We start from the raw sequence: 13,321 nt of genomic DNA, 5'->3' as shown, positions 1-13,321 counted from the left end.
AGATAAATGTAGGCTATGGTTATGTTAATAAAGCTAACAATGATGTTGTAACATGCATGCAGCACTGCCGATCTGATCTGAACGATTGATTCATTACTACCATGGATCGGTATTGGGATTGATCAAGGGCGAATGTGAAATAGCAGCCATGAACTCAGCGGGTTATCCGAGATGCGGTAGCAGCGGCCAAAGCTCCTGCTGGCGGGGAGTGAAGCTCTTCAACTCGCCAGTCACTGGCTCCCTGGAGGAATTTAGCCTGGCTGCAATAACGTTATCGCGAACGGAATGAATACCATCTACTAGCAAACAAAACATGTTCAGTTATATTTAACCTGTTAAAACTAAGATGCCTGGATGAAAAAATAATTTCTCCAATGGATATATTTGACAAAAACAGGTTAATATGCAAGCCGGTTTTCATTGCTAAATCAAAGCGGGGAGAGCCGAGAGAGCCGGGAACGTGCGTCTACATTTCACATAAACGTGAACTTTTTCGTGGACGCGCGTCGGACAGAAAAGCTCAACTGCGCAAGTACAAAAGTCACCGGAAGACCAGAAAAGCTCAACTGCGCAAGTACAAAAGTCACCGGAAATAGCCAAAAGACTACAAATCTAGCCAAGATGGCGCGGTTCGATAGGGCTTCACTTTAGATTTCGAATCCTGGGGGCTTGGTGTTAGCTTAGCAAAGACACTCACTGCTTCCGTTTTGGATCACATGCAGTGAAGTGATTGCACGTCCCAGTAGGGAAAAAAGAGAATTCAACCTTTATTTATACATGTCTCACCGAAACTGCGGCTGTGAAGATAACGAACGAAATCGATGAAAGAGCTATAAATCACGTGACGCCTTCTTCTTCACTTGAAAAAATCGAATGCTGATCTATACAGATCGGTACCTGTACTGTACCAGGCGTGGCAGTCGATCATCGAGAGAGGATGTGCAGAAAGGCACTACAGCGCTAGAACTCGGAGCTTTGCTAAAATTCAGTTAAAAATCAATAGGTAAATAGCCTGTTAACTTATTTCGCTCTAATATTAACTTTCGTTGAGCTTCTGTCTAACATTGTTGACGTTAGGGAACTAACGCCTCTGCTGCTGTGTGATGGAGCTAGCTATCCAGCTCAACGCCTAGCTATTCTTCCTCTCTTCGATACTGTTAACACTCTTAGCTGAACAGCAAGTGAAAGGCAACTATTTAACCCAGGAGGGACCAGTCTGCATTTGACCAAAGAAGGTAGGTGTATTGAACTATACGTTTACTTCACTAACAAACGTTAGGTAGTTATAGCACTCGCTACACACACATTGACAAGGGAGTTGGGTTAGCTATCGTTAGCTAGCTAACGTTACATCTCCAGTGTTACACCGCTAACGTTAGCTATCTAAGATAGTTAGTGTCATACATTTAGATGCTACAAAACCGGCGATAGTAAGGTTAGCTAGCTAACAGTTAGCCATTCAGCCATCTATTCATCCATCCATCCAACCATCCATCCATCTATCCATCCATCCACCTGTCCTGTGTGAACACTGAGTGGGACTGTCTTTGATTGACAAGTCATACAGATCCAGACTGTACTTGCAGTGTAAGGCAATTTGCTTCAATCAAGATTCTTCAGATAGCGCTGCATCACTGAGTCAGATACTGTCGATCAGGTTATGTAACATATGAAGCATGCTGCAAATGTCTCCTGCGATTTTACCATAGCTATAGTTTTTCGTTTTGGTATGGGACAAACACCTTCGTTGTTGTTTATGTAAATCTGATTTGAAAATTAAAAAATGCAATGTTTTGCAGTTTAATAATAAGCTCCACATTAATTCACGATTCAACCCTGATTAACCAGTTGATAAATCGTAGAACGGTACACTACTGCTGCTTGTCGCCGCAAAGTTCAGCACCATTCGCCGTTTTCATTCTCTGATAAATCTTGTCAGATTCAAGTTGGACACTATGGATGCAGTGTTTATTTTGGAAACATGCTTCTTTGTATGGCCTCAAATTACACTGGTGATCCCGGTGGAGAAGGCCATACAGTTAGTAGCATCTTTGATGCTGTAACTTTCTCTGAAGTGAAGGGCCTGCAGCACCACACTACCACGGGACACGGTTCTACAAAGACTTGCTCTGTTGCTCTTTTTTATTTTATTTTTTATAATGGGCCTCATGTCAAACTGATTGTGTAAAGGAAGTAGCTCAGTTCGTTTCAGTCCCGTGCCATTTTTAACAGTTGAAATGAGTGTACTACTGTATTTGAATTAAGACATTTTCCTCTCAAAGACTAAATGATCACTTAAGTATACAGCTGAGACCTTACAGTGCATATATGCAGGCTCATCGTGGCTAGGCCTGGATTTTGTTGAACACACATTTCCATGTTTTCCATTCTCAGTGCATATTTGCATCTCAACGAACTGAAGGGTTCCCAGGCAGGAAACTTTCCTCATGCGAGCAAGGCCCATTGGGTCATTGGCTCAGGCCTTTGAGGTATGCACTTCATTTTGCCTGTCAAATGTAGTTTCCATTTGGCCTTCCTAAACCCCAACCTGTTGTTGGTCAGGGGTGCAGACTTGAAAATAGCAGTTTTTAATCCAAAGTAGGTCATTTGTTTGATCTGTGTATGTATGGGTTTGCATGTTTGTCACCTTTTTCACCTGTGATCTGTTTGCACCTCTGTTGGTGGACTGTTGCTCTCTGATATGGCACCCACATTGCTCAATTTGAATACAAGTAGACTATCTATCAAACTTTTTATTGCAACACCACTCAGAAATGTTGTTGTTCTTCATCTTTCCAGTAAACTAATGTGACTATTTTGATGGCTCATTGCATAACGGTGGTCCTTGACCTTGTGAGTGATAGTAAGTCGTTGTGTGAAGAAAACTCAGTCTTCACTCTTTGTGGTTTTATGGTGTAAAACTGTCTTTATTTTATGTGCAGCATGGAGAGAGACAATACAGCATTCAGAGTCAATGCAAAATCTCAGAAGATCCCTTCAGATTGAATGTCCAGCAGCAGTCAAAAGCAGATAGTGGTGGGTACATTGCTTCAAGGACACATTCCTCAGGGTATGAGATTAATGGTTGACTCACAGATAGAAAACAACTTAGAATATAACTGACTAATTTGATTTCAGCAAGCATAGCCTACATTTTCAGTTGTTAACGTATGGGTCATTTGAATGCATAGCTTTTTTGTTGTTGTTTATTTATGGGACACATTTGGCCGTGTAGAGCAGGTCTCCAGACACCACAATTACATTAGGGAGTGCGATTGCTCATGCTCAGGCAAAATGAGGGTGTCAGCCATGTTCATTAAATCAACTCGTATTGCCAATGTGGGGCTAGCTCCACATTTCAGAGGGGTGTCATTAAATCCAGAAAACAAACCAACCAGAATACAGAGTGGTTAAAGGATAAGGACACTGAATTTCATGTTTAGCCCTATTCCTGGCTTCCCTGGCATGTATCTGACTAGTACAGTTTAAAATATTTCTGTTTTGTGCAGTACAGAGTTCTGTGGCAATAACGCGAAATTCGGATTAAACCTCTGAGGTTTACAGCGTAAAGGATGGCTGTTGTAGGTTCGGTGAAATTCGTACTGTTTACAAGTTTCTGTTTACATAGTCTAAAGGACCTATGGTGTTTACAGGACGACTTCAGAGCTGGGTAAGCATAAACCATGTAATTCCTGAACTTGAAGTCCACGTATATCATACTTTTTATAGTTTTTCGAGTGTGCCTATAGCTAGCAACGAGCCAGAGTGCGCGCGCCAACGTTATTGACACAGAACTCTGTACTGCACAAAACAGAATATTTTAACCTGTACTAGTCAAATACATGCCAGGGAAGCCAGTAAGAGGGCTAAACATGAAATTCAGTGTCCTTATCCTTTAAGGCCTACATTTGAAAATATAATGAGGTTGGTTATACACCAAAGGCTGAAAATGTAGCTAGCTGTATGCCTGTAGGCCTATGTTGGTATCATACTGTAGTAGGCTAATACATGGATGCATGCTAATAAATGGATGCATTAGCCTGTAGCTATTTCTAAAAGCAGGCCTCGAGAATGCCTTAAGATGGACACCAAGAGTTGCTGATACGAGACCCAGGTAGAGGTTAGAGTGTGATTTCATATATCAGATATTCTAATATCTTCAGATGATTAAATCAGATTGCACTGATGGAATGATTATATTCCTCAGAGTGTAGCTTGATATTAGCGTGGAGCCCGCGTTCACAGCCGCACCAGCGTAGCTTGTGTAGAGTGTGAATCAGGCCTTGCCATTATTATAATGATTTAATGTTGCATTGTCAGAGATGTGATGCTGATAAAAAAATAGATTTTATCAATTGTGTTGAGTCATTTACTACCCTGACACTCTACCTTACTCTAATCTATGTGGCATACCAAGGTGCTGCTCTTACTCCATGGATATGGATACCATGTCTCTTATCCGCTTGGCCAATCTTGGTTGTGGGTACACAGCACACATAGACAGACAGGCCATAGAGATTAAGAGGAACGGTGTTGGCCAGGCAGACCATACAGAGAATCAAACCTATAGTGTGTCTCTGTTGTTGGCCTCATTGAGGATTTGTGGACACAACACGATACATGATGCAGTTGGTGGCTTGGGTGTTCAGCGCCTGTCTATCACATTGTCACACTGTCATCATGTCTGCTGTCCCTTGCAGTCCCCAAACTCCACGATGATGGATGGAGGCCCTAGTTACGACCTCAACTTCTGGATAATTTATCTTTGACATGACCACCGTTATAGGCTGATAGAATGAAATGCGCTAAAGTTCTATTCATCTTAATCCATTGAATTTTGCGGTGGGACAGTGATAGCCAGGCTGACCAACCATTTTTCCACTGTCAGCAATCACTTCCCATATTAAAACCCATATGATAGCATTATCTAGTTTAATTGCCCAACATTTCCAATAATTAGGCTAACCAATAATGTTGTTTCACTTTAATCCTAACATTACCCTCCATGTTTTTAATTATCTTTGCGTTGAACAATGGTGTTGTTTGGTCACTAAATGTAGGGTACATTTAAACCTGGGTCTCTCTGTGCACTGTTGTTGATATTGCATCCTGTCTAGGTTGAAACTCAGCCTTGGTGCCAGAGCTCCCTGGCTGTGACTTGACAGGTGAAGGGGGTGATGAGAACAACCCTATCCCCTACTGTGAAGGCACTGGACGGAGATAGTCATGGCAACTGACTGCACCGCAGCAGGGGATGTCTGTTTGGGCTTTGGCTTGAGTAACTGGCTATTGCGTAGGCTTCTTCCTAGAGAAACAACAGATAAGTGCGATGGTAATCTCAAGTTTCCTTTCCTGTCTGCTATCTTAAAGGCAAGACGAGTGTGTATTGTGTTTGAAAAGGTCTTGAACTGAAACTGGCTTGCAGCAGAAAAAGTTTTACTACTGTGACAGAGCGGATTATGATTTTGCATGACTGGCTTTGCACAAACTCCCATACTGAAAGCAAATAATTGCATTATGCTTAAAGCTGAAGTACGGAACTTTAACACCAGTCTCTTAATGAAATGTCAGTTATTTTCGAGTGACAATTAGGCGCACAATAGGTTCAGTGCAGAATAGGATTCATTATAGGTGAGCATACTGTAGGTAGATGAGGTACGCCTAGTCCTTAGAGAACATGCCCCAGCCAATTAACCTCAGCGCTCGCCCTCGTGACGCCTCCAGAGCTGCAAAGCTTCAGATATGAAAGGACCTCATTAGATTTGTGCACCCAAGTGACAGTCCCCCTGGGAATTGTGCTGTACTGCATATTCCCCTTAATTATTCTAGGGTCACACTGAGTGGCCAATACTCAAATCAAAAGGACTCGGCTGGACATCGGTACGCAATCAATGGACTTGGCACAGACCTGTGGTAGAACAGATTGTGATTCAGGTTTATTTTTCACATGTAAAAGTACAGTGTACAATATACAGTGAAATGTTGCTGCCGGTTCTGATGTGCTCTAAAGATTATAGATAATTACAAATACACACAATGTAATACAAATACCAATCACAATATAAAAATACCGGTATGGATGGATTATGTACATGCTACAGTATAAATATAGATATAAATAAACCCGGGGGTGGGGGGGGTTATACTGTCTTTTACAGATAAGGCATGAGTGTCTCCCTGGAGGGAGATATACTGTCATCTGCATTATGTAAGGGATAATGAACGAGAGGCCGGGCGTTGTGCTGTTTTAATGACCGATGCGGAGCATGTGAATTACCCGAGGCGTAGCCCAGCTGTTTACCTCTGCGAAGCCCGGCCATTAGCCCGCTTATACAACAGCCTCCAACAGAAAACATCATTCTGAAAACAAAATACATCTATTGCTCATATTAGCTTTGAAAAAATGATAATTCATGGTTATACCATTTCCATAGCAACTGGTAACTTGTAGTACATCCACCTACATTTTATTAGTAATAATTGTTGTTGTTGTTAGTGTATTTTTTCAGGCGAGAAAGTAACCATGTACATTCCCAATATGTGGTCAGTTTCAAAATAACAGCTGGTGACTTTCGGAGGTTGCTGGCAGGCTCTGTAGTCTACAGCCTCAAGACTGTCCCGTCGAGTGCACTTGCATCAAACACCATGAGTTGTTTGATTACGCATGCAGTCCCTACTAGTGTAGGCTATAGTTTTGGGCAATATAGTATTAACACAAGCCATTGTATAAACATATTTATACAACGGGTAGTTCTGACCACCCATTGCAGTTGGCTAAGACGCATTCGGAGCCGTGGTATAAATACTCTGCAACCACACACCTGTGACCGCACAGGTGATGTTTTGTATTAATGCGCTGCCAATCCTGTTAACATTTCAGAACATTTGTTCCAATGCATTTACTATTACTTAGCTTTCTATCCTTTTGTATCTTATGTAACAGCATTATTAGCATCTAGGGAGCAACAGCATCCCCACAAACTCATCTGATAGTGCTACTTTGCAAACATTCTGGTGCTGCACTTGTCGGTGGCTCTGCTTGTTAACGAAACTAGAAAGGGTTCTCAGAGACCACAGGGCTCCACCCATTAATGCATTTTGCTGGTGTAATCGAGTTGAAATGGTTAAACTCACTTCTCTGCATAAATATAGCACACTTGCACCATTGAAGAGTAAGCTTTTTGGTGGTGTAACTGATAGTGATTTTTATTAGAGGTGGTCATGTATGAACACAACTGAACATACTTGTGTCATTTTTTCAATCAGCCATTATAGACAGTAACATAAGACATACATTACAAAACTATATACAGAAATTAAGTCCAGTGTCCAAGTAAGTTCACTGGGGGGTAAAAAGGACGGTCACTAGCCCAGTGTCTCTGGGAGGGGTAGAAGGGCACTAGTCCTATGTACATGCCTCTGGGAGGGCTATGTGACGGATAATACTGTTTTTATGCCTCCGCCAGGCGATAGCCTGGCCGGAGACGTTATGGTTTCGGGTTGTCCGTCCGTCCGTACGATGTTTGTTAATGCAATATCTCGGGAACGCGTTGACTGAATTTCTTCCCTTTTGGTACAAATGTTCACTGGAACTCAAGGATGAACTGCTTAAATGTATATGTGGGTCAAAGGTCAAGGGTCACTGTGACCTCCCAAAAGGCGTTTTTGGCCTAGTGAACACGATATCTCAGGAATGGCTTGACAGAATGTGTTCATATTTGGCCAAAATGTCCAGTTGGACCTTTTGGTGGTCAAAGGTCAAAGCTCAAGGTCACTGTTGCCTCACAAAATGTGTTTTTGGCCTGATGAACACTATCTCAAGAAAGGCTTAACGGAATTTGTTCATATTTGGGTAAAATGTCCAGTTGGACACATGGATTAACACATTGCATTGTGGAGGCCAAAGGTCAGGGGTCACTGACCTCACAAAAGGTGTATTTCATTTCATTTCAAACCTTTTTGGCCTGCTGAACACGATATCTCAAGAACGGCTTGACAGAACAATATTTGGCCAAAATGTCCAGTTGGACTACATTAGATTAATTGGATTAGATTTTGGTATTCAAATGTCAAAGTTTAACTGAATGTTAACTGCAACTTGCATTGTTGGGCGGGCTATCCGAGATGCGGTAGCAGCGGCCAAAGCTCCTGCTGGCGGGGAGTAAAGCTTTTCAACTCGCCTGTCACTGGCTCCCTGGAGGAATTTAGCCTGGCTGCAATAACGTTATCGCGAACGGAATGAATACCATCTACTAGCAAACAAAACATGTTCAGCTATAATTAACCTGTTAAAACTAAGATGCCTGGATAAAAAAAATTATGTCTCCAATGGATATATTTGACAAAAACAGGTTAATATACAAGCCGGTTTTCATTGCCAACTCAAAGCGGGGAGAGTGCGTGCGTCTACATTTAGAACGTGCGTCTACATTTCACATAAACGTGAACCTGTTCGTGGACACGCGCAGTTGTGCTTTTCTGGCCTACGCAAGTACAAAAGGCACCGGAAATAGTCAAATGACTACAAATTTGCCAAGATGGCGCGGTTAAATAGGGCTTCACTTTAGATTTCGAATCCTGGGGGCCTGGCTCAGCCATTCTCTCTGCCAAAATACATCTCACTTTGTGTTGTTGTTTTTGCCTGAAGTCAAAACTCCGCCTACGCGCTGCTACCTGTGTGGCTTTTCCTCTGGGATGAGGGTCAGAAAGCATTTAGCATGTTTTTCAAAGTCAGACAGCATTTAGTATGATTAGTCATGCACGGTTATCTTTTTTTAATTTGTATTATTGTTTTTATGCACGGCTATCTTGATAAATGAAAATGTAACCGGTTGTACTGTTTCACCGCGGTTCACCGTGACACCGGTACGTCCAATCCCTAATTTGCATGTGCTTATGTTATGTACACTAAATATTCTATGTACACTAGATGTTCTAGATAGTCATTCAGGTGCCAAATGGCTTGTGGGAAGAAGCTCTTCCTGAGCCTCTCCGTGCTCGCCATGTGAGTGCGGTATCTCTTCCCTGATCGAAGCAGAGAGAACAGTCCATTTCCTGGGTGGCTGGGGTCTTTCAGGATCCTGTTGGCCTTGCATCTTAAGATAAGATAAAATAAGATGCACTTTAATAATCCCCGTGGGGGAAATTTTGAGGAAATGTTCTAGTGTAGATGTCCTTGAGTTAGGGGAGTGCCCCCCCCCCTTCCCCCCCCCCAGTCGTGTGTGTACAAGGAGTACAGTAGTGGAGACAGAACACAGCCCAGGGGGGCTCCCGTGTTAAGGGTGAGGGAGGATGAGGTGTGGCTGTCTATCATCACCACTTGGGGTCTATCCGACAGCAAGTCCAAGATCCACCTACCTGGAGCCTGGGGGGAGTTATGGTGTTAAAAGCTGAAGTCAACGAACAGAACAACAGTCTCACATAACTCAACATGTTCCCCTTGCTCTTGTCTAAGCTGGATCGGGTATGGCAGTGTGGAGGATGTGAGTGCATTCCTCTGTGGATCTGTTTGATCTGAGTCTGTATGCTTATTGTAGGGGGTCTAGTGTGCTGAGCAGTGAGGAGCAGCATGCTTCTTGAAGCATGTGGGGACAATGGACTGAGCCAGGGTTAGGTTGACTGTAAACACAGGTGCCCGTTGGGACTGGAAGACTGGGGATAGCCTGGTATCTTCTAAAGCTAGCCTGTATTGGTAAGAGTCGCATTTCTGTGGCAACTTGAGCTTTAGAGTGTGTTAGTTAATGCATTTTATATATTTAAATTAGTTGGACAAAGCTCAGATTAGCTGTGAGTTTAAGATGTTGTTTTGTGTGAGTTTAAGCTGTTGTTTTGTGTTCTTGGCCAGAATTTACCTTGAGAGAGATCAGGCTTACTTCAGTGTCTATTCTATATGTATTTTTAAAGTAAGTGGTCTGCTGTCATCTTGCTCAGAACCACAAATATTGAGGGCTTTTCCAAGACCAAAGATGCCGACTGCCTTTAGCACCGGAGATGCAATTGTGACCAAGCTGGAGTCTGTAAGGTGTTTCCGTCTAGAAGCAGCTTACTCTGTGACACAGCACCTTTGCCTCACCTCACCATAAAATAATCCCGTTCTCCTGCATGTGTGTCATTCTCTGCTGTCTGGGTAGCCTTACAAAAGGCAGGGCTTCCTGTCCACCCAAAACAGTTGTTGTGGGTTCACACATTCACAGCCAGCAATGCCAATACAGAGCCAATTACAGCTCAACACTGGGTGTGAACTCTAAGGGTGTAACCCTGGGGAGCACACTAGCATTGTAGAATGACTTACTGCACTACTAAAAGGCAGTGAGAAAGGAGAAAGCTAGAACAAAAGGATGGGTGATGCTTGACTGTTACTGAGGAATCATCGGACCGGCCTGGAGGATGTACCGACCCACCATCTCTGTCTGGGGAGCCGTCACTGGGATGAACAGCGTTATGTTAGCATTCCTCCGTCGGTTTGACTTCTTTATTGGTGAGACGAAGGACCTTTTTGTGCACAGCTTCTTTGTGAATGGAGTTAACACAATGGGCACAGTGGGCAGACATTTTCTTCTTTACTACTTTGGCTTTGGCAGCTTTGAAAAAGCCTTCTCAAATTGGAAATGCCGCCAAGTGTCTCCCGAAGGAATGATGTGTGCTTGGGAGTGCCTTTTTGCCTGTAAACTGACAGTTGATGGTGGAATCGGTAGTTAATTTCAGATTAACTATCCTGGACTGAGTAGGCCTATATTTCAAGTGTAATGAAGTGATTGACTTAAATATAGCAGACTTTATTTTGTTACGTTGGAGTGGATAATAAGCTATTTGTCTGGTGTTTTTTCTATAGAAAGAAATACAGGGTTTCTTTCACACATCACATACATGCGTGCCTAATGTCTATAATTTGATCACAAGTTGCCTAGGATTTGGCAATAAATGGCCTTTTTATTAAAACAGCCATTCTGTCCCTAATCATTCGGGTTGCATCATGGAAAGTAGCATGTCTTTTGTGAGGGGGTGTCACCAAAAGAACGGTGTAGAATCAGGCTGATCTTGCTAGTCCGTATGTGGCTAAGACCCGGCCTACGGTAGGAAGAGGGAGAGTGACGCTGATGTGCACCGGGGGTGCACTCTTATGTCACTTGCTATGCTGCAGGTCATTATTTTAGTTTCGGTTGTGCCTTCACCAAGCCCACTAATCCAACCAGTCCGCCTTACTGCTGGAACAAGGTCCCTCAAGGCAGGCAATTTTACAAGCTAGTGGCCATGAGGCTTTCAACCAGTACATTGGTATGAGGCTGAGAAAGTCAGAGCTGGTAAGAGGGCTTTCCAGGTACTGTATTTTTTCTCTGTGGATTGGCAGATTTAGACGAGTAGACAGATAACAAAAACACTGGAGGAGATTTTGAGTTTGGGAGTGAAGTTTTTTGAGTTTGCAATGAATAAGCCAAGTACCCATTGGAGAATCAAAACCAGAAATAACAAGTAGCCTAGTTAAAGCCTATGGTTGAAGTGAATGCATGGTTTGTTCAATAGATAGGCTTAGTCCTGGATGAACTTATTCTGTAGGTTTTGTACATTTAAAAAAGTGCTTCTGCACTGCCCAAGGGTGAACTCAGTAGTATTTTCATGACTCACACAGCAAAATTGAAATGTCCAAGAAAAAGAAAGAGCACAGTAAATGTTCACGATTTGTGTCTAACTGACTGTGCTTTTATAGGCCAGTGTTTTCTTCAGGCTAAACTTGTGTGTATTCATTACTGTAGAAGAGCAAGATTTTCATTGGCTGACCCTGTGGGCCATTACCAATAAAAAGAGCCACCGTGTGCCTCATTAAAGGCACTATGGGGACTATTTTCATTCTTGGATGTGTGTGCATTTCTTTCCTGCTACATATGCTACATTGTTCTCTCATCAGTTTGCAGTTCTCTCAGCTCTACACTACATGACCAGAGCAGAGCAGTTTGCTTTAGAGGAGGTGAATACTGTTGTAGAGGTCACACATTATCCATGTGTCATATGTCTTTCTTGACCCCCTAAAGTGTAAAGCTAGAACCTCTCCCGTTATTCACATGACACCATTTCATCACAGGACTGGAGTGTCTGCATGTTAGGCGTACTGTAAAAAAAAAGTTTGAAAAAAACAAACAAGTAAGCTGTTCAGGTTTATGAGCAATCTCTACTGCCCTCTAGTGCTCGTGTGCAATGGTATTGGCCACTCTTGATTGGTTTAATCTCATGCTACACATGGACACACGTCAGGTATAGAAGCAGCTGCACTTATTTTTATTCATAGTTTTGTCCCATTGAAATGAATGATGGAATGTTCAGTTGATTTGAAAATATCCACACATTTTGCAAACTGACCCTACTTCAACAATTTTCACAGTACCTACAGTACGTTTTCATATTATACATATGCTTTCTCACATTCAAATGTAGTTTTTGAAATATTCCCTGTTTTGTAAATATAATGCACACCATAAACACCAGCAAATTCTACCAGCAAATTCATACCAGTTTTCTAGCTTGTCACTACTCCTACTCCTTCTACCCTATACAAACATAAGTAAGTAGCATTGAGAACCAATGTTTCCCAAGCCTAGTGGCCCATAGGGCAGGAGCCTATCTCTTGATTCCTTAGCGTGTGAGGCAAGCTGTGATGCAGCTTGATGTACAAGTACTCCCCCTGGACATGATGCTAGTATGTCAATCTAACCCTTGAGTGCCAAGCTGGAAGCTATTGGGTACCATTTTTTACAGTCTTTGGTATGACTCGGCTGGGGAACGAACTCCCAATCTCAGGGCGGACACTCTAACCACAAGGCTACTGAGCTGGGGCCACAAACATATATCTCAAAATGTTCATCTGGTTGCCAGGATTCCTGCGTAAATATCTAAGCTGTGAGGTCTAAAGCCGGCCATGCTTTTCTCATGCCTGCCCTCTAGTGCTGGTGTGCAACAGTATTGGTGACTCCTGATTGGTCTAAATCTCGTGCTCAACTCGAGCCCTTTTGATATTCTGCGTCGCTAGCCATTCCTTTAGATGTGTTTCTCCAGCCCTAGGTCCGTGCCTATCTGCAGCGTCCACCTGGCCCAGAGTGGGTCCGCGCCACTGGGGGCTTCCAGCTCCATGGAAGTATGTGATACAATTATCCCAGCCAACGGAGGGTGGAATAGAAGGGGAGGAGAGGGAGAGAAACATCCCCCTATCTCTCCCTCCATTGCTTTCACAGGATTATATTTGGACTGTAGATTCATTGGAGACAATGTTTTTCCTCATCTGGGCCGTGCGGCCGATGTGATTGGTTCGGCAGCTGTTGAATGCTACCTGTCC

The 13,321-nt window shown here is 42.9% G+C and overlaps 1 protein-coding gene across 1 annotated transcript in view; it reads left to right on the top strand.

Annotated features, from left to right (window-relative positions):
- Nucleotides 1-947: 947 nt before the first annotated feature.
- Nucleotides 948-13,321, top strand: part of osbpl8 (oxysterol binding protein-like 8) — a 77,535-nt gene continuing 65,161 nt past the window's right edge. The window contains exon 1 of the mRNA XM_084447497.1: nucleotides 948-1,235. The gene's annotated coding sequence lies outside the window, so the exon portion shown is untranslated. The remainder of the gene's footprint in view (nucleotides 1,236-13,321) is intronic.

The sequence above is a fragment of the Borostomias antarcticus genome, assembly GCF_949987555.1.
Source record: "Borostomias antarcticus genome assembly, chromosome: 13".
Lineage (NCBI taxonomy): Eukaryota > Metazoa > Chordata > Actinopteri > Stomiiformes > Stomiidae > Borostomias > Borostomias antarcticus.
Note: the sequence above shows the minus strand (reverse complement) of the source record. Positions and strands in the feature narration are given on the sequence as shown.